Below are 20,436 nucleotides of genomic sequence, written 5' to 3'. Positions count from 1 at the left end.
GTCCTTAGTTTTAGATGCTTTGTTGAGTGGAGGGAGGGACTTATTGCGTTGAGTGGAGGGGGAGTCATCTGTATAATTGAGAGTTTTTTCACCAGTATAATGTCCCTCGCTGTTTGAGTCTTTTTTTTTTAAAGTTATTTTTCAACTATCATTTTCCACCAAGCAGCAAGAGGTCAAATTTAAGAATAAGTAATAGTTTGTCACGATTTTACGGGAAATAGTCAGAGCGCAATGTCACATCTTAAAGACAGCTTGAACTGGATAAATGGTTAGTCTTCAAACATACCGTACGTTCTGCATGTTAGTTTATCTGGCCAATTGGTTTAGACCCTACTGCCCTAGACGCATGCTCTCAATAGGGAAGTCACGCTTTGGGAAGAGGTGTTTCATTTCACAGATCCACCTTGATTCTTGTTGTGCTGGCTGAAGGAAGAGGGACGGGGGAGGAAAATTCAGAGGATGAAGAAGCAGAAAAATAACTCGTTTTGTAAAACGGGCAGCACGTCAGTTTGAAGGAAAAGATGACACCGTGTTTATGCATGACATGCAAAATATCTTTTGAAGCCGTACAACCTCAACAAAAAAAAGGTACAAGTATATTGTGTTAAAAATATGGCAAAAAGTCGTAATATTGTATAATGTATTGTTTCATCGAAACAGTGTTAAAATCACAAACTTGCCTTTTAGAGTCACAGTCTTTTACAAAAATTCTGTTTTGTTAAGAGCTACCAAAACATAGTAAACATCGCAATTATTCCCAAAACAAACTGGGATTGGGGACATCGATAACATATTTTAATGTTTAATTTTTTCAGGGCTACCGTAGTGCACATTGATGAACACTTTAAAACAAAAATAATGCTTACAAGTGTAAATGAGCCGGATTTTAGCTTTGAGCTAATTTCCATCTGTAGTCCCGTCACATACAGAATATAAGAACATGACATTTATATATATATATATATATATATATATATATACAGCAAAAATAAAATACATGATATCTAGAAAGAGCATGAGCAGCATACAAGCATTTACCACATGGCAGTACAATGTAGCAGCTATGATATATAAAGTGCAAGATAAGATAAAAGCGCTACATAAAGTGCAAGAGGAGATACCCCTGTGTTAAAGTGCATTTATTTAACAGTGATTACACGTCTGTTTGTTGCTCAACCATTCTTTAAGTTGACCTTTAAAACTATTGAGAGTGGGACAATCCCGTATCTCAGTTGGGGGTTATTCCACAATGAGCTGCCTTTAATGGAGAGGACATTTTGTCCAAAGGTGGTCCGTCTGTGGTGGACTTCACAGTCTCCTCTGGTTTCTGACCTAGTGCTGCGTCCAGTGTGTTTTCTGTGGATGAATTCCCCCAAGGGGAGGGGGGCCAGCCCATGTAAATATTATTTTTTTAAAAACACATACTTTTAAAAGACATAAAATTGTCAAAAACTCAAGAAATTGTGATTTTCAAGGATGGTACAGTGGTGGTATGACTGTGGCTTTCTGTCAAACACCTGGATAGCTCTCTTGAACAGCTGTTCTATGGGTTTCAGGTAAGTGGCACAAGCAAACGACCAGTTTATAAAACAGTATTCAATGTGGGATAGAATCATACAGTGGAGGTATGACTTTGCAGCATTGACAGTTAAGAAAAAGGTCTAATTTGTTTAAAATGTTGCAAGTTGAATTTAATGGTATTGGATACTTTCTGGATATGTTTCTTAAAAAGTCAAGTGCGAGTTCCAATATGACACTCCCTGTTCAAGATACTTGCACTGGGAGACTAGTTCTATTTCTGCTCCATTTAAAAATACATTGGATCCTTCGATTTTGATTGATCGTTTACTAAACATCGTCGTTGAGAGTTTTTTCACCAGTATAATGTCCCTCGCTGTTTGAGTCTTTTTTTTTAAAGTTATTTTTTCATCTATCATTTTCAACCAAGCAGCAAGAGGTCAAATTTAAGAATAAGTAATAGTTTGTCACGATTTTACGGGGGATAGTCAGAGCGCATTGTCACATCTTAAAGACAGCTTGAACTGGATAAATGGTTAGTCTTCAAACATACCATACGTTCTGCATGTTAGTTTATCTGGCCAATTGGTTTAGACCCTACTGCCCTAGACGCATGCTCTCAATAGGGAAGTCACGCTTTGGGAAGAGGTGTTTCATTTCACAGATCCACCTTGATTCTTGTTGTGCTGGCTGAAGGAAGAGGGACGGGGGAGGAAAATTCAGAGAATGAAGAAGCAGAAAAATAACTTGTTTTGTAAAACGGGCAGCACGTCAGTTTCAAGGAAAAGATGACACCGTGTTTATGCATGACATGCAAAATATCTTGAAACCCATATTCCAATCTCTGTTTTGAAACCATGAGCTGCATGGCGGTAAGTTGTTACAGGCGTCTCGCTGATTAAACCCATATCGAGGTGTCTTTTGGACATTTTTTATTTTTGGAAAGATGACTTGATGATTGGAAATGACTGGCTTTTTATCTGCATGGGTTTTTTTTTTTTTTTATCTCACTCCACCCCCTCGGTCTTCTGACATCACATAATTGGGGCGGGCCCTTCTGTCACTTTTATGCATATTAATGTGATGGAAGCGGCATTTTGTTTTAATAGACATGGGGGCGGGCCCACCTGTCACTTTTTATGCATACTAATGTGATTGAATTTTTTTTTATGATACACCATAAGGCGCAACAGTGGGGGCTTTTCACACCTGTGAATACACATCAACCCCCTCCTATCGACGGATCTCACACCTACTTGGGATATCACACCTACTTGAGATCTCACACCTCGATGAAAGGGAGGCGGGACTTAGCTAATTTGCATAATGGGGGGAGGTGTGACCTGTCACTTTTTTATGCATACTAATGTGATGGAAGCGGGATGAATAATACTACTGAAGTGACTCAGGAAGAAGGCTCAAATAATGGAAGTTATTAATAATAAATAATCATAATGGAGCGAAGGCTGTGATGAAATAATGGAGCAAAGGCTGTGACCGAGGTCAAATGCTGAAAAAGCACACACTTGTCCTTAATTGTTGTCTTTTTTCTTTTCCTTTTTACTTTGCCACCACAGAAATGGCAATAGCAAACATCAGCAGACTGAAGATGAGCTATTAGCCCTTAGGCTCATCTGCTCCTGGAGGCTTTCATTATTATTGTGGAACTAAATTCCCAATAGGACATTTTCTGTTACGATGTAGGTTGTTGCAGGAGGCCTACATTCAAACTTTGGTATAGGTCCAGGAAATGACATGTGTGTACAGTTGACATTTGTTGTGTGAGAATAAGTTATTATTTTGTTCTTTATATTCTCACTTGTGGTGAGAGAGAGTGTGAGAGAGAGTGAGTGAGAGAGTGAGAGAGTGAGAGAGTGAGTGAGTTTGTGAGTGAGTGAGAGAAAAAACACGTTTTGCCTCTGAGTCCTGCATGGACTGTATTTTAACATTGGTCATATGGTGGTACTTGGAGAGCCAACTATTTTCTCAGGTGGTACTTGGTGTAAAAAGGTTGAGAACCACTGCCCTAGTGGATTAAGCTGGAAATTAAAATAGCGCACTCTGGTGGTAGTACAGAATTATTACACAAATAGAAGAAACACCATGACATTGTGAAGTATAATTTTAAGTGTTATAAATAAACACATGCTTGATCGCCAAGATAGAATTGCAAGTGGTTTCTAATTATAAGAGAAGAAACTTTACATAATACTTTTTCAAACACCAATTTATTGAAGCTAACACAAGTAGTGACATTAGCATAATTTCATACATTTCGGTAAGCAATGTACACAGGAGATTTGGATTTGAACCATATTCATATTTCAAAGTCAAAACCATACACGGTACAACTTTATTTTAACATTTCATTTATTAATTTTGCATAATTTTTATATATTAATTAACTTTATTAATATTTTACCTGAAACTTTAAAAAAAAAAAAAAAAAAATCTATAACTTAAATAAAAAAAAATAAAAAAACCTTGAGCAAAAAAAAAAAAACTGATTTAAAGTTCGGACGAACAGCAACGAAGGTGCTAGTCAAAAGATTATTGCTTCATCTTTGATAAGTTAATAAACAATTAGAGAACATGTCACCAAAACAAACTAAGTTGAGACTAGACGCAGAGCCAGGCTCAACAGCAGATATCAAGGGAAGGATAAAAATCAGATCAGATGCTATAACAGTTCCAAATCTTAGACAAAAGACATGGAACCACATGGAGAAACTGTTGGAACAGTGGCAAACGAGAGGACTGTTTCCAACAGATGATCAGACTGGACCAACGAAAGCCCATAGAAAAGCTGTAGTTGACTATGAGAATGGAGAATACTTGCAACAGCAACACGCATGGATCAAAGCCGGACAACCCCCTTGGTATGGACCTGCTAAAAGCGCTATGAACAGAGCTGAAAAAAGAAAATCTAGAGTTACAAGTCTGGTACTCCATCTAAAATATGTCAGCCAAGAATCAACGAACAGCATGTATGTGGCTCGAGGAGCAGAGCTCACAGCAAAGGAAGATAAGAAAGAAAAGACAGAAGAAGCTCCAGTAATCCAACCTTCAAAGCTCCTTCCAAGCCTGACAGATGCGCCTCCTCCCTACATGACAGATAGCGGCTGGAGAAGGAGGATTGAAATGCCAATCATGGACTCACAGAGACATGGAAGCATTAGTGGCAAAGCTACCTCCACTCACGAAAGGAGGTCAGAAGTGGGTGAATGATCTGGACAGATACGCTGCCCAATACCACCTGTGCTTGGGAGACATGAGGGCCCTGCTCGGACGGATTGAAGGACGACTTGAAGTGAGAGCAATAGATTCCAAGGCCAAATGCACCAACTCTCCAGATTACATTTCCTTCAACAAAGTCAGGTTGAGGTATTGGGCTGCCATTCGTCAAATCTACCCAACAACACAGAGTTTACCTGCCCTCAACAGCCTGAGAAAAGAACCGAGGGAAGACATGCATGCCTTCCTGAAGAGATGTGAAGGAGTGTGGGAGGACTGCACTGGAGAACGACATGACGTTTCACCGTCTGTTGTAATGCTGTGGAAGAACGCGGTCATTACAGTTTTTCTCAATCGCTAAACCCACTATTTAGAATCAAAATTCCTTTCATCAAACCAACAGCACAGCCATCGAAACAGAAAACCATTTCTCTACAACAGTATACCATTTATCATTGATATCACACAAAATGCAGATGCTAAGCAGTGTTTTGCAAAACAGATCACACAATTCTCTAACTGAAGTTACAATTCTCTACACAAAGATCAAAAATCTTTTGTGTAACTCATGTCTACAAAACAAAAATAATCTTCTCACAGTGGATAACACTTCCTCATAAACTTAGACCATAGCTACACTAATTGACACTTGATGTGCAAAATATTAACACTTGTTATCAGTCAATCACCCCATTGAAAAAGGTAACTCCATGGAATGTACTGTATACCTTACAGTAATGATGTTACATTGAAAACATTTACAAGATAGAATTTGCATGACTGTACTTAAAATATTTTTTTAAATGGTGCCGGTAAAGCTATAATAGTGTTGATATGACTTGCATAGCTCTTTGAGATGTTCATATGGGGAGGATTAGCTATAGCTGATACAACATTTTTACAGTCAGTAATTGTGGTCTTTTCCTTTTTGCACATTGAGAAATGTTTTTTTTTGTATTGGGGCGAATTGAGTACTTCACTTCCATGTAAATGAATTGCTCACAGCTGACATCAATGAATTTCCTATAGTAATTGTAATTAGTGAGAATCCTATAAAAGACCTCCCTCACTTCAGTAAGATGTTTGTCAAGGGTGGTGTCGACACGCAAGGAGATATTTCCCACGCTGCCTTGCAAGGGAAGACATACGCTGTGACGTAGATGAGGCTATGTGGCCAGACAGACGGCAAAGAGCAGATCAGTAAAGCTATATAGATCTCATTCTCTGCTTTACTGCTGATTTACATCATTTACCCATGTTATTTTTTTTCCAGTGTATTGCTATTCATCTTTTGTTTCTGTTACGGTGCTCTACTGAAAATGAGACATAAAAACAATGACATAGTTACAGTAACACACTGTTTTTCCTATATGTAAGTTTGTTTCTCCCAACTTGTCAGTTTTCCGTTCAGTTTCCAATATCGATAGCTTGAGGTTTGTGTATTGATGATTGTAGTCAGTATTTAGTGTGCCACTTAGTAATGACTGTTCAAATAGTCTTCTAATGAGCTGACAAATGTTTGTTTTTGGAGAAGATATCTGGTTTTGAAAGGGGTATTTTTAGTTTTGAGTGCCTTAGAGCACTTTGCAAGAAATGTATATTGTTATGGTAGAATGGGTTATTATGGTGACCGGAGTTTCAGTTATGAAAACACATTTGTCTCATTAGAGGACAATTTGTTCTGTTTAGATCGACTTATTCTTTTTTGTGACCAGTATTTTCAGTTTTGGTCATGTAAGTGCATTTTGCAAAAGATATTCAGAGTTATGGCAAGTGTGTTTCTGTTTAGATGGCTCTGTTCTTGTTTTGAAGAAATGAATTTTGATTCTAAATAGTGGGTTTAGCAATTGAGAAAAACTGTAACGCCCTTCACCAATCAGTGCAGGCAAGCCTGGGAGATGTGGTGGCATTAGACGCTATACCCATTGAAGAATGGAGACAACATCTCATTTACCACGATATGAAATACCAAGCAACCCAGAGGGAAAAAGACGAAGAAATTAAAACATTACAACTAAGACTCTTGAAGATACAAATAGCTGAGAAAGATACCGAAGCTAATAAAAACAAGAAAGCAGCAAGGCAAATGGCAGCTACATCAGAGAAGGCAGGGCAGATTCCTCCAACAATTCAAGCTCAGGAAGAACCAGAGAATGCAGGGCAGACATCTCAAACAGTTGAATCTCAGATAGTGCCAGAGAATCAGATGGAGAACCAACAACCAGGAGGTTTCCGAGGAGGCAGAGGCAGAGGAAAAGTTCTCCGGTTCGAGGGATGCTACATATGCAATCAGCTGGGCCATTGGGCTAGAGATTGTCCACAACAACAAATGAAATACCCACCACATGCACCAAACAACGGCCCACCATGCAGTATCCATGATGACGACGGAGGCAGGGGGTCCCAGAGATGTCAAAGACGTACAGGATTTCCAAACATGAACCAAATGCCACTGACAGCCTGGTATCAACCACAACAATGAGGAAGCTTAGAGGACCAGACCATCAGGTGATGCATCTTCAGCAGTAGAGTATTTTGAAATCCAGCTACATAGAGCCACATATGTCACCACAGGAGGGAGAGGTTGAATGTTATTTAAAAGATAGTGAGTAGAATATTGCATTTACACATAAAGCATCCACAGAGTAGTAGAAGATTAAGAAATAGTAGAACATTTAGCAGACTATTTTTGTAATTATGAGAAGGAAAATACATTACGAGTGATGTTGTTCCCCCACACAGAAAACTATTGTGTCCACACAACTAGTGAGGTTAAGAAGACGGGCTTCCACCCAAAATATGCAAGGGGCGGCGATACACCTGACGTGAAGCTGTCCAGACCTGAAAACAGAAACTTGATTCTGCTGTGGTGAAGTCTGGCTACAAAGGGAGGTGTCCGATAGGGTCGCTTGTCTCAAACCAGTGAAGAAGTCAACAAGAACCCAGCTGAACTAGAGAGTGAATGTTAGCGGGAGAACTGTGACGGAGCGACAGAGACTGGCCCAACATTTTCCAGCCAGTACATAGATAGACCCCGTCAGAAGACCGGGGCTGTGTTTAAAGGGGAACTTCATTTATTCTTAGCCAGAAGTGCAGTTTTTAATCAAACAAATTATGTGATTTATGGAGTCAGATTACATTTTTCTCATAAACACAATTTTATAATCGGTCTGAAGCATCTGTTTTAAGGCATGAGCCGCAGATTAAATAACATAACACTGATTAAGAGCTTGGATGAAGAAGTTGTAGGGTTTTTACAACAGTTTCAAGAATCAGTCTTTATTTATTTATTCTTGAGTAACTTTACTGATTTATAGTGTAGTGCGTAAGGCAATATCTCATTTTGAGTGAGGGGCACCAGCCCTTCATGCAGGTCACTCTGTGAGAATAGTTCATATTTTCCCTCCAGTTTGGAGAAATATTATTTTATAATATGTTAGTTCAACACTGTCAACCAATCCTCTAATCCTAGAATTATTGAGACGCATTAGCAACATCAGGGGTATTGTTTTTTGTCGCAACAAATGCATAATACCATGACAAAAGCCATTATTGATCAAGTAAACTATTAGAAGTGCTAATGGAAAAAAAATGGTGAATATGCATTTATGCCATCAGAAAGCCATACATCATACGATATTTTTGGACCCCTTGTGGGTACACGGAGAAGTTATAATTTATTTAATCATACGTTATGTGTTTTACATGTCCTGTTCATAATAGGGTAATCAATGCAATATTAATTGAGCATTTTATGCTCAAAGGAGGGAGTGTCATGATTATACAGATATGTTGATTTCAGTGACGTTGTAGTTGATAAATAATAACATGTAGTCAACAATAGGTCTCATAACAACAAGAGGTATGCCAAAGCTTGGGCCTTCTCCAAGGAAGGAGTGGTCCAGTTTTAGATATTAGACAAATAGAAGTGGATGAATATGTCAGAACTCTGAGTAATATTATGCAAGTTTTGTCTACACAGCAGGCTAGGAAAACTACAGAGATACCAGACGAGACACCAGAAGAGACTCCTCGGCCAGGTGAATGGGTGAGGGTGAAAGTTCACAAAAGACAGTGGGCTCATCCCCGGTGGACGGAAGCGTGAAAAGTTGTAACAAACTTCACACGCGCTCCGGTTTAAAGGTAAAGAAAAAGGAGCAAATTGACACCACCTCACACATTGTCACCCTTCACTGGCAACTTCCAGAACATTATTGGGAGTAAGGACTGATTTGGCAGAGCTGGAACAAAACAATAAATAGAAATAAGATAAAGATAGAAACAGCTCAAAAGACAAATTGTCTATAGATTTTTATAGATTGTACATTAATGTGAAAACCTATTTTTTGTTTTACATCTGAAAAAGAGTCCAATTTTTTGTATATGTTATTGTTGTACTCATTATTTAAATTCTGTAATGGACACAACCAGGGATAAAATAGAGATGATGACAAGAACAAAGCCAAACCAATTGTGGGGTCCCCTAGGGATAAGAGTCAGAATAGCATTGTTGATTGTGCTCATTACACTTGGCACCTTTCTGGTTGGAAGGGGAGTACAATATCAAGTAAAACATGGAACCATTAGTTCACTCATAGAGAATGCCCATATCACTAACAAGACTCCAGCTGTGTTTCAGAGACTTTCACTTATCCCCAGAGCCAAAAGATCAGCTGAGCAACAAGAGGAGGAGTTAGAAATACTCTGTCCCAAACAAGAGGCGGTTATAATCAAGATGATTCACCCCCCTATATGCAGTTCTTGTATCAAATGATGAGATGGGTTTAAGTGATCGGGATATGTAAGTGATGGGGATTTACAGATTAGGGGAATCTCTAAATACACTGAATCCATGTTTTAGTCCGTACCAGAAACACCCCCTGTTAAGCTATGAACAACCGATTGGTGACCTGAGCACAATTATTGAAAATGATTGTTAGACACAGGCTACTAACCCACAAGTACAGCTTTGTATGTACAAACTCTATGAATAAGATTCCCCAGCGGCGACATTGCAGATATGTCCAGTCACAAAAGTTACTACGGTTCTAGATAACAGTGAGATTTAAAGTGATGGAGAAAATATGGAGACGTTCTTTTATAGTGTGTGAAATATGTGGTGCTTGAAACATGTAGGTATTTAAATTTATAGAAGAAAATGGTTTCCTGAAAGAGTTAATTGGAGTAAACATGTTACAGTGGGTGAAAGCAATGTTTAGGGATATGGTACAATTATTAGTAGACATGAATTGTGTTTAGATGACATTTAACAACTAAGATAGATAGTAAAATAGAGTGGAAAAGGTTGGATTTATTTTACCTCAAGTGTGTTAGTGAATTAACTATAGATAATGCGTCCCGAGATCTCTCTCTCTCTCTATCTATCCGCCTGTCAGACCGCTACGACCCAAACTTCCAAGCAGACAAAAGACCTCACCACGGAAGACTCCTCCTTCTCCATCGAACAGACAGAGAAGCAGAGCTGAACCATCTCCACCTGTGGAATCCAGAACTACAGGTGACATAAAAAGGCACACTCATCGGTCCCCCACAGGACATGAAGTTCCAGCCACAAGATTTGGGCACAAGAGCAGAGTGTGGGACATGAGAGCGGAATACGCCCTCCATGCAACCAGTAGAGACTGTAAAGGAGGAGAAGAAATGCAAAGCAGTTGGGCCACTCAAAAGAGTTACAGCGGAAGGATCTAAGAGCAGATGGACTGAGGAGAAGGTGGACGGAGGAGAGGAAAGGACGGAGGAGTTGGCATGGTCCGGCAGAACGTGAGGGGGCCGTGGCTTGACAACCAGAGGGGGAGAGAAGGAAAACGGGAGTGAGTGAGTTTACACATAAACACACTTATTCACCAACGAGAAATACGTAAAGAAAAATATTTATTAGCCATGAATTAATCAATTGGTGAATTTATAAAGAAAAAAAAGAGGAAACTATTAAATAACCCTAAAAACACACTGAGGGTAGAACATATTATTCAATCTTTTCATCACAAGAACAAATTATTCTTTAAGAGTTTTTTATTCATGTTTGAATTTGGGGAAGATTTAACTTGTTACAGTATAGACCTACAGTTTAAAGGGATGGTTTTAGTAACCACTCTATAAAAGCAGACAAATCTTTATTTGTATGGAAAATGTTAAAGGTAGAGCTAGTACCAAGCCAAAGATAATATTCCAATCTAGAGTATTGATTTATCCATTGTAGCATGGTTATCAGGAGGGAAGATTAAGGTGGAAATAACATTTGTTTTTCGTCCAAGATGTAGAGTTTTGAAAAGACACTGGGCAAAGAGAGATTGCACATTTTAATTAAAAAAAACTAATATAATTGGGAGTAATACATGTGGGGCCTTGGATCACTCATTGTGATGGTGCATATTTTACAACAAATATCGTTCAGGGAGAAGGGGTCGCTCGACCCACCCTGCAGATGTTTTAAATCTTACTTGCAGCTTCAGAGGGATCGCACGGCACCAGAGTATGAGTTTTAAAAGACAAGCGCCACCAGCTCCTAATGGTCATCCATTCACCAGATGACCTGACATTTAGAGATGTTATTTAAAGGAGAAACATACCTGCCATAAGTGTAAATTCTGGAATTGAACTACAAACCATTAAATGAAATGACTTCTGTTTTTAAAATCCTTGTTAAAGGAGGGAGTAATTATCACATGCTTGGGCACCCAAGGTTCCACACACTGTTAAAGGGGTTAGCATAGTTATTTAAGTAGACCATAATTGAAAATAAATTAGTATAATGCGTTATTGATATTCCACCGGTTTTCACACCATTTCAGGGACTTTATCACTGCATTAGAACAGACCACCCAAAGGTACTGAGTAGGAACTTTTAAGTGATGAAATTCTACAACTGTTGTAACTGACCAAAATCTTCTCCCAGAAATGACTGTCTAGAATGCCGTACCCCAGAGTAGAACGCACAACGGCCCCTTCTAGAGAACATATTACTTTCATACCTTAAATGGTATGAAAGGAGGGAGGGTACATTTCTCATGAGGAGACAGTTACAAATGCTAGCAGAACAAGACGACCAACCCCCGTATACAGATGTTGATGACAATGATGAGTTATTTTAAATGATATGGATGTTCGGAGATGAGATTGATCAATGAATGTCCAGCCGATGTGATTCTTTAAATGATGAAATCATGTGAAGAAGTGAGCAAAATTAAAATGCTAAAATGGAGTGAATCCATTTCAATTTACTTCACACTATTCCAAGATAGTATATTTTTATTATTCCAATTAACTTTACACTATTCTAAGATAGTCCATTTTATTTGACTTTATTATTTTATACTATTCTAATATGGTAGATTTCATGTTGTATAAATCATTGCTATTCTAAAATGGTTTGTTTCTTTTCACTTTGTAAAAACAAGTGCCTTAACACTGAGCGTGGTATGAGAACGGTTTCTGTGAAAGGAGGGAGGAAGAAATGTTCTGATACCAAGCCATTGCTGCTATTTTGAAGAATGATATTGAATGTAAACACTAGAAGTTATGCACAAGAAAAAACGTTTATGTTTGAGCACAGGCAAATCATTTATTTTGTATTTTTGTAAAGTTAAGCCTATTGAACCATTCCATTTAGATTGTATGTTTGTAATATGAGTTATGTACTATGCGAAGTTCAGATGAAGAACTCATTGATTTCAGTATTATACACACCTTTTAGGTGTGTAAGGAGGGACTGTTAGAAATTAAAATCAATGTTTTATGGCATAATTTAGTTTAAACATGCCATCAGTTAAAATGCTGATTTATACTGAAAAAAACTGAAATTCTCGTGCACAACCAGTTAAGCTTTTATTCTGAAAATCCTTCATCTCCGGTTAGCATTGAGCATGTAGCTAATATACGATTTCCTGAAGAGGTGAATTTAGTAGCGAAATGATATGGAGTGGTGTAAACCGAAACCTAATGATTTAACACTACAACTATAGATGTCGAGATACTACCATGCTGAATATTAAATGAAGGTACAGTTTATTTGAATACATTATTGTTTACAGACGAGAGTAGCATGTGACAACATCCGGAATGAGCGGAAACCAAACCAGCCGTGAAGTATTTTCTGTATTTTTTAGAGTATTGATTACAGCGTTTAGAATGTGTTACATGAAAAGTGATGAAAGAGAATATGAGGAGAAAAGGCGTGTTAAGCATATGTTGAATGTGAAAAGTACCAATCCTCTGTTTAAATGCAACAACGGACATTAGAGACGAGGCGAGCCGGCTGGCGGGGAGGAGCCAGCAGAGGATATATATAGCAGCACCGGACGAGGTATTCTCTCTCTTCTCTTGCTCATAAGAGCCAGATCACAGCTGTTTTCTGCCTGAACAATATTCTGTCTGTAACACTACCGCGCCTTTTTTAATTAAAGTATCCCATTTGAATCTTCTCAGAGACTCCATTTAGTCTAATTTTAAAGCTTCTCTCCTGGACGCGAGAATAAAGAACATATTTAACAGACTGTATCATTAAAAATAAGTACCAGTTCTAGATCCTTGACTTTAGACAAACAATTCAAAAGACAACATGTATTTAAAGACCAATCTTTATTTGAATGTGCCTCTTCACCTGATACATTAGTTATACAGTAATAGTATTGACAATCTAAAAAAATTGAGCAACTCAACAGTCAACTTTGTTTTTTATTGTCTAAAGCATTTGTTATTTTAATTTTCCCCCTCTCATATTCAGTGTGGACGGATTGAGACATCGTGGTGTCCAGAGAGCTGCTGAGACTTCAGGGAGAAACCTCCGTTTGATGGACGTCCTTCTGTTGGTTTGGCCTGGAGAGGACTGATGGAGGAGCCCATGCTGGGCAAAGCTGATACCAACTGCACAGTCCTAGTCTGTCACTTTATTTGACTAAATGTGTTTACTTTAATAGTTTTACACCTTCTGTCCATATGTGCTTTTTATTTAAAACGTGTTTGATTAAGTTTTGTTTCACATTTCAATCAATTGTATTTGTATTTGCACTCCTTTTGTCCATTATTCTGACTGAAGATTGGCCCCATTTATTTGTGACGTTGCAAACTCTGAGGTACAAGTGATGTGAAGCTCATAAAGCGAGGCAAATAAAAATAATCAGCTGATGGAGTGTAGATGTGGAAATAGGTGCATTCGATCAGCTGACTGTTTTTACAATAAAAATAGTTTCTTAGTGTACTGGTCCTAAAATCTCATAGCATCAGCTTTTAATTTTCCTCTTGGATGTTCTTCTTGACCCTCAGAGAAGGAGAAAATGTCTCGTCTTTCAGGCATGTCCTTTCCTAACAAAAATTACAGGAAACATAAAACATATTATTGCAGAACAAGTGTGTTATTTAAGAAAGCGGTGTGTTTGTGTGTTTAGGGGCTGTAGATATAATTATTTTGTAATTGTAATGTTTGTTTTTTATTTCAACAGTGAGCTACAAAGACAATCAGATTATGAATGAAAAATATGAAGTTCATCCACATTGAAATATATGTTATTATCAAAATATTTAACTGTTATCAAAACGTAGTGCAACTGTAGAAGCTTGCTCTGTTGTCTCACTGAAAGAATAACTTTTACCACGTTTTTTACAGACAATATTGAGAGATAAATAGTAGCAGTTCTCACTATGTGTTAAATATCTTTGCCTTTAATACATTAAATTAGAAAGCTGACAAAATCATATTGCTTGTTAACATCTAAATGTAACTTTTTGCACAGAAAAAACCCTCAACTTCACTGGTGTGTAGGTGATCTATTGTTTAATGGAATGTATATCAGTGTATTAAAGTCAATACTTTCTTGATTCTTTGTACAGTATGAAAAAATACACTCTCTGGTCCAGCCTGTCTGCATCACATGGACACCTTAAACAAACAGATATATGTGTAAAGTACCATGTGTACAAACAATATAACTGATTCTCTTCTGTTGAACATGTTGGATTGTGTATTGTCCGAGTCAGGGTCCTTTTTATTTTACTGTAACTTTGGAAGTTGTGCTACCAATGCTTGCTGTTTATTTGATACCAATTTGGTAATGCAATTCATAAAAACAACAAGGTTTGGGTTTGTTTTTCAGATGACTGTGATGTTAACGTGTAAGCTCAATAATGAACTCCAGCTCAACCAACCATATTGTAATATCTAAGTAATCATCTTGAAATATGACATGAATAATTGTAATATACACACACATCTTGTTGTGAGGTTGATTTCACATACACTACTTCGACATTAGCTTGTCTACATACTTGAGCATAGCCAATTTAAATTAACCTTAGTGATGCATACAGTTCCTACCTACATAATAAAATATCTCTCTAAGTTACAAGGATGACCTTATTTTAAGAACCTCAAACAGAAGCCGTTTGTTGTACAGTATTATCCCACTTAACACTTGTCTATTTCGTTTTAACCTTTATAAATATAGTCTATGATTTTAACTTGGAGGCTACTATTAGCATCGTTAGCACCGATGTAGCTACCACTCGCTTACACGCTAACCCAAGCCGTAACATTAATTACGTAGCTGATTAAAATCATTAACACATAAATAAGTACTCGAACTTCACTTACCGCAAAACCGCATTCATGCACCGTCTGTTTCAACCGCAGAGCGAGTCACAATAGTCCGATATATAAGCATGAAGAAAGAAACAAACACGGCCGGGGGCAAGTTGTGTTCCCTGGATGAGCTGAACAGGCAGAGTGCCTGTAGCTAGCTTCACGGAGCAGCTAGCAGAGAGACAAGAAGCTAGCAGCAGCAGTCACTTCACAGAGCTGTCACTCAATGTGACCACGCCCTAATTTATGCAAATACTTTAAGACCAAATAAAAGGGTCGTGTTAGAAAAACATTCACTCACAGATCCATAATCACGAAGGTGGAATCTAACTATATTCATAATAATATTTATTGCATCCATGGGTAGAAACATGTTTTTTTCTGCTGTAAAGTTGGGCATTTTAACATTGGGGTCTATTATATGGAAATTGCTCCTTTCTGCAGTCATTCCCTATCGGCCAAAATATGAACTGCAGTGTGTGCCACTTCCGTATTGGAGTCCCGGCTCTTCCACAGAGTTTGCCGCTTGGTTTAAACCTGGCTGCCTTTTAATAAAAGACTAGAATGTATGCATGACATCTTGTTTTTTTTAACATTTTTAAACACTTTTTTCTACAGCTCTTAATTACAACTTCAGATAAACATGTATTAGCCATTAAGAAGGGTTTACGTAGCATTACCAGAATCTGTGAATTCACATTCTTTTTTAACTTCAAATGAAACATACAGAGGCCAAAACAATTAAGCAACGAAAAATGCAGTTCAATCCCTAGCATTGCAATCTTTGAACAAGGTTGCCTTTTGTGTCAGTTCAATAATTTCAACCAGATACGAGTTATTGTAGAGACTGAGCTGGAGGGTGTGGACAAGATGTCAGTATGGTCTGATTGAGCAGATGCTGCTTCTTCACAGATGGTAAAGATGTATTCTTGGACACCATCATCGGGTATTGGGATGACCTTGATAGTTGTCGAATCTTCAAGGTCAGCCGTGGATGTCAGGTTGACTAGTGCATCTCTAATGTCTCTGTCTTGATATTGCATTCTAAAACGTCCACCTATATAGTGCCACAGTGACGCATCTTAAAACTTGGAAGTAAGTCATAATTTTACCACTTCCGGTTCCTTCGACAAAAAAGCAATGCAATTTCTCCATAGGATTTTGGAAAATAGCTCGAAATAAGGTCTGTGGTTGAAACACATTGAAGAGACGGATCACGTTTTGTTCAGCCGGATAATATCCACATGTCTACCCTACTTTTATAATTTTCGAATCATAAATCTATTCATCATAAATCTATCAATTAGATTTATGATCCGGCTGAACAAAACGTTGATCCGTCTCTTAAATGTGTGTCAACCACAGACCTTATTTCGAGCTATTTTCCAAAATCCAATGGAGAAATTGCATTGCTTTTTTGTCGAGGGAACCGGAAGGAGTTTACTTCCGGGTTTTAGGACGCGTCACTGTGGGACTCTATTTCACACACTTTCCTGACTTCATCAGTAAGCTTCGCCATTGTCTCTGTAATTCCATTAGGCAGAACTAGCTTCCTGGTGTCATCGGGATTCAGAATAATTTGTAACTTGGCTGGCGTTTTCACGGTCATGTCAGGCAACCCAAAAGGAACTAGAAAAAACAAGAACATAAACAATGATATTAGTAATAGTGCAATGATACACTGACAACTGAATGTCAGTGTATGTCTCACAATAGTGATCTGTTTTATATGAATGCACCGGCCAATTACCTGATCAAGTTAGATGCCGCCTATCACAGTGCACTGAGATTTGTGACAAACTGTAAAGCATTAACCCATCATTGTACCCTGTATGCAAGGTCAGGTTTGCTTTCACTAACTGTACGGCGGCTCAATCATGGTATCTTTTTATTTACAAAGCAATGTTAGGGAAACTTCCATCCTACATCTGCTCCCTGATCTCACGGCGTATTGTAAAGGGCTACTGCCTGAGATCGAATGCTGTGGTTGTATTAAATGTGCCAACTGCTAGGACTGTCTTAGGGAATACAGCTTTTAGATGCGCAGCTCCGCTAATTTGGAACAGTCTGCAAAAGGAATGGAAGTTGAGCAGTTTGGTTCCATTACATGTTTTTAAAGCAAGGATAGATGCTATCCAATCGGAAATTGTTGGTATCTGTAAATGCTACTAGCTATACAAACTGTAGTCAATGTAAATATGCCATATGATGTCCTCTTTGTTTTTCTGTCATGTTTGTATTCATGTTGGAACCTACTTGCAGCAGGTCACCATTGAAAAAGAGGTCAATGATCTCAATGGGTTCTCACCTGAATAAATAAAGGTTTTGAATGACAGAGCAAATGATTTCCACCAGTAGCTCTTATGTTCAATAAACATACAGATGTGAGGATTGACTTTACATGCAGCAATATTAATGAAGTGCAGTCTTGTATTTTTCATTTACTTATACAATACATACTTTTTCTCATTTAACTTTAATATTTTATATTACCTTACTTAACATTTGGGTACCTAACTAGATATATTATCACTTGAGATTAGAGTAGAGTAACGCAGCGTCCACACGGCAGCGTGTGTTGAAGCTTGCCGGCGGGCGTGTCTGAAGCTCGACCAAAATTCAATCACGCACGCGGTTTGATTGGCTAGAGCTTGTACTGGCATATGATTTGATTGGCTGACGCTTCCGTCGAAGGTGGAAAAGTTGAACTTTTCTCAACTTTTGAAGCGAGCAACGACGTCAAAGTGAATGGGAAGCTGCGTTGAAGCTTCAATCAGGGTTCAAGTTATAATCTGAGCTCTATGGGGTCTTTAAACCACACACACACACACACACACACACACACACACACACACACACACACACACACACACACACACACACACACACACACACACACACACACACACACACACACACACACACACACACACACACACACACACACACACACACACACACACACACACACACACACACACACACACACACACACACACACACACACACACACACACACACACACGAAAAGGTTCAACTACGCACACTAGGGTTGTAATGGTTCACAAACATTTCGGTTCGGTACGTACCTCGGTTTTTAGGTCACGGTTCGGTTCGTTTTCGGTACAGCAGAAAAAATTATCACAAAACATAAAATATTTGTTGGGTTTTTTTAATTATTAAACTGTGAATAATGTATTCACTCAAATAAATACAAAATATAATAACATAAACATTAAGGTGCAGCATTTCGATTAATTGAAATAATCTGTATTTTAACTTTAATATACTAATACTCACAAAACATAAACTATTAGTTTGGGGGTTTTAATTATTATTAAACTGTTAATATTCACTCAAATAAATACAAAATATAATAAAATCAACATTAAGGTGCAGCATTTCGATGAACTGAAATAATCTGTATTTGAACTGTACTGTACTAGTACCTAAGCAGCCAGATTGACATTATGACTTGCTTGTCATTGTATTTTCATGTTTTTTTAAAGAAAAATTAACTTCTCTGCATTGCTTGCCGAAAGGGCATATCTGCTGGCACTAACAATGTCTCCTGCTGTGGAGAACACCCTCTTGCTAGTTACAGAGGTAGCAGATACAGCCAGGTAGCGCTTTGCTAACATGGCAACATAAGGATATTTGGCGTTTGTAATAGCTTTGGCTCGGTCTGACCTTTTTGCGAGTGGTGGAGGCTTAAATGCTAGCAGGAGTTGGGTTTGCACTTCAGTCTTTTTTCTTTTGGTACCGGTGATATTCACATTCGGGTGATGCCTTTTCAAATGAGTTTGCAAGTTTATGTATTGCCAGCCGCGTAACCAATTTTAGTTGAACAATGCCGACAAAAAGCTTTGGTTCAGTCCACCTGTCTTTGTCCGTCATCCTTGTACGTAACTGCGAAACCAAAATGTTCTCAAACCGGAGACTTCAATGATGCTGGAGGATTTTGGAGCTCAACTTTATCTGCGTTCGCTATTTAGACAGTTCCTCAAGTTACTGACTACATTTGAACGCATCCCTCTGACCAGCTCTCATAGTATGCCTCGTCCAATGAAATGACTTGCTCGCTCTATGACGCGTTGAACCCAATGTGAGCAAATTACTCTGAATGCTGCGACGCAGCACCTGAGATTACTTCCAAAAAGTTGTTCACGTTCTCAATTTTTTACGTTTAACGTATATTCGTTCGGTACACACGTGTACTGAACCGAAGGGCCCGTACCGAATAATTTCGGTACGGGTACGTGTACCGTTACACCCCTAACGCACACACATCATCTCGGCTCGCGCAGCACGCTCAAAGGCATAGATTTCGCAACCTTGGAAGTGCAGTGCATGCATATTGTCATTCAAGAGATGCGTAGTTCTTTTAGCCTATACTCATTACATTGACACATGCATTATTTTTTATTAAAATAATGGTTGTTGGTATGGAGTCAGATGGGGTCAATATTCTAGTGCGCAAAACAAGCTACTCACGAGCGGAAAATGTGCTTGGACACGCGCATGAAATTACCCTCGTGCGCAAATTAAACCCCGCGAGCGGCTATGCGCTCGCTCGCAAGAGAGACAGCCCTCTTGTTCGCTCAAGGGAGTGTCAGCCTCACTCGCTCGCGGAGTCTGTCTGCGCGCGTGAAACGTTTCTGACAATTTGGGGCGGAGCCACTGGACTTTGATTGACAGCTGCCAGGAGGCCCGGAGTTGCCAGGTTTTATCCGAGGAGTGACAGCAGTAAGATCAGTTGGACAAGATTGAATGGTAAAGTTGTCCATAAATATATATATATATTAGCTGTACACTTTACGAATAAAATGTTTTTTTATGGACAACTTTACCATTCAATCTTCAACTCCAACTGATCATCCTGCTGTCACTACTCGGCTCTTGGTAGTTCAGGCATTTATCAAACCTGGCAACTCCAGGTTTCCTGGCAGCTGTCAATCAAAGTCCAGTGGCTCCGCCCTAAAGTGTCAGAAACTGCGAGCGAGTGAGGCTGACACTCCCGTGAGCGAGCAAGAGGGCTGTCTCTCTCGCGAGCGAGCGCAAAGCCGCTCGCGGGGGTTTAATCTGCGCGC

The 20,436-nt window shown here is 38.7% G+C and overlaps 1 long non-coding RNA gene across 1 annotated transcript; it reads left to right on the top strand.

Moving 5' to 3' along the window:
* The first annotated feature begins 3,015 nt into the window (after positions 1–3,015).
* On the top strand, positions 3,016–14,866 carry LOC307040227. The gene is made up of 2 exons (XR_013808453.1): positions 3,016–13,075; positions 13,496–14,866. It is a non-coding gene; the product is annotated as an uncharacterized lncRNA (long non-coding RNA).
* Positions 14,867–20,436: the final 5,570 nt, after the last annotated feature.

This window comes from Notothenia rossii (assembly GCF_949606895.1).
Source record: "Notothenia rossii genome assembly, chromosome: 5".
Classification (NCBI taxonomy): domain Eukaryota; kingdom Metazoa; phylum Chordata; class Actinopteri; order Perciformes; family Nototheniidae; genus Notothenia; species Notothenia rossii.
This window is presented reverse-complemented; position numbering and strand designations above follow the sequence as displayed.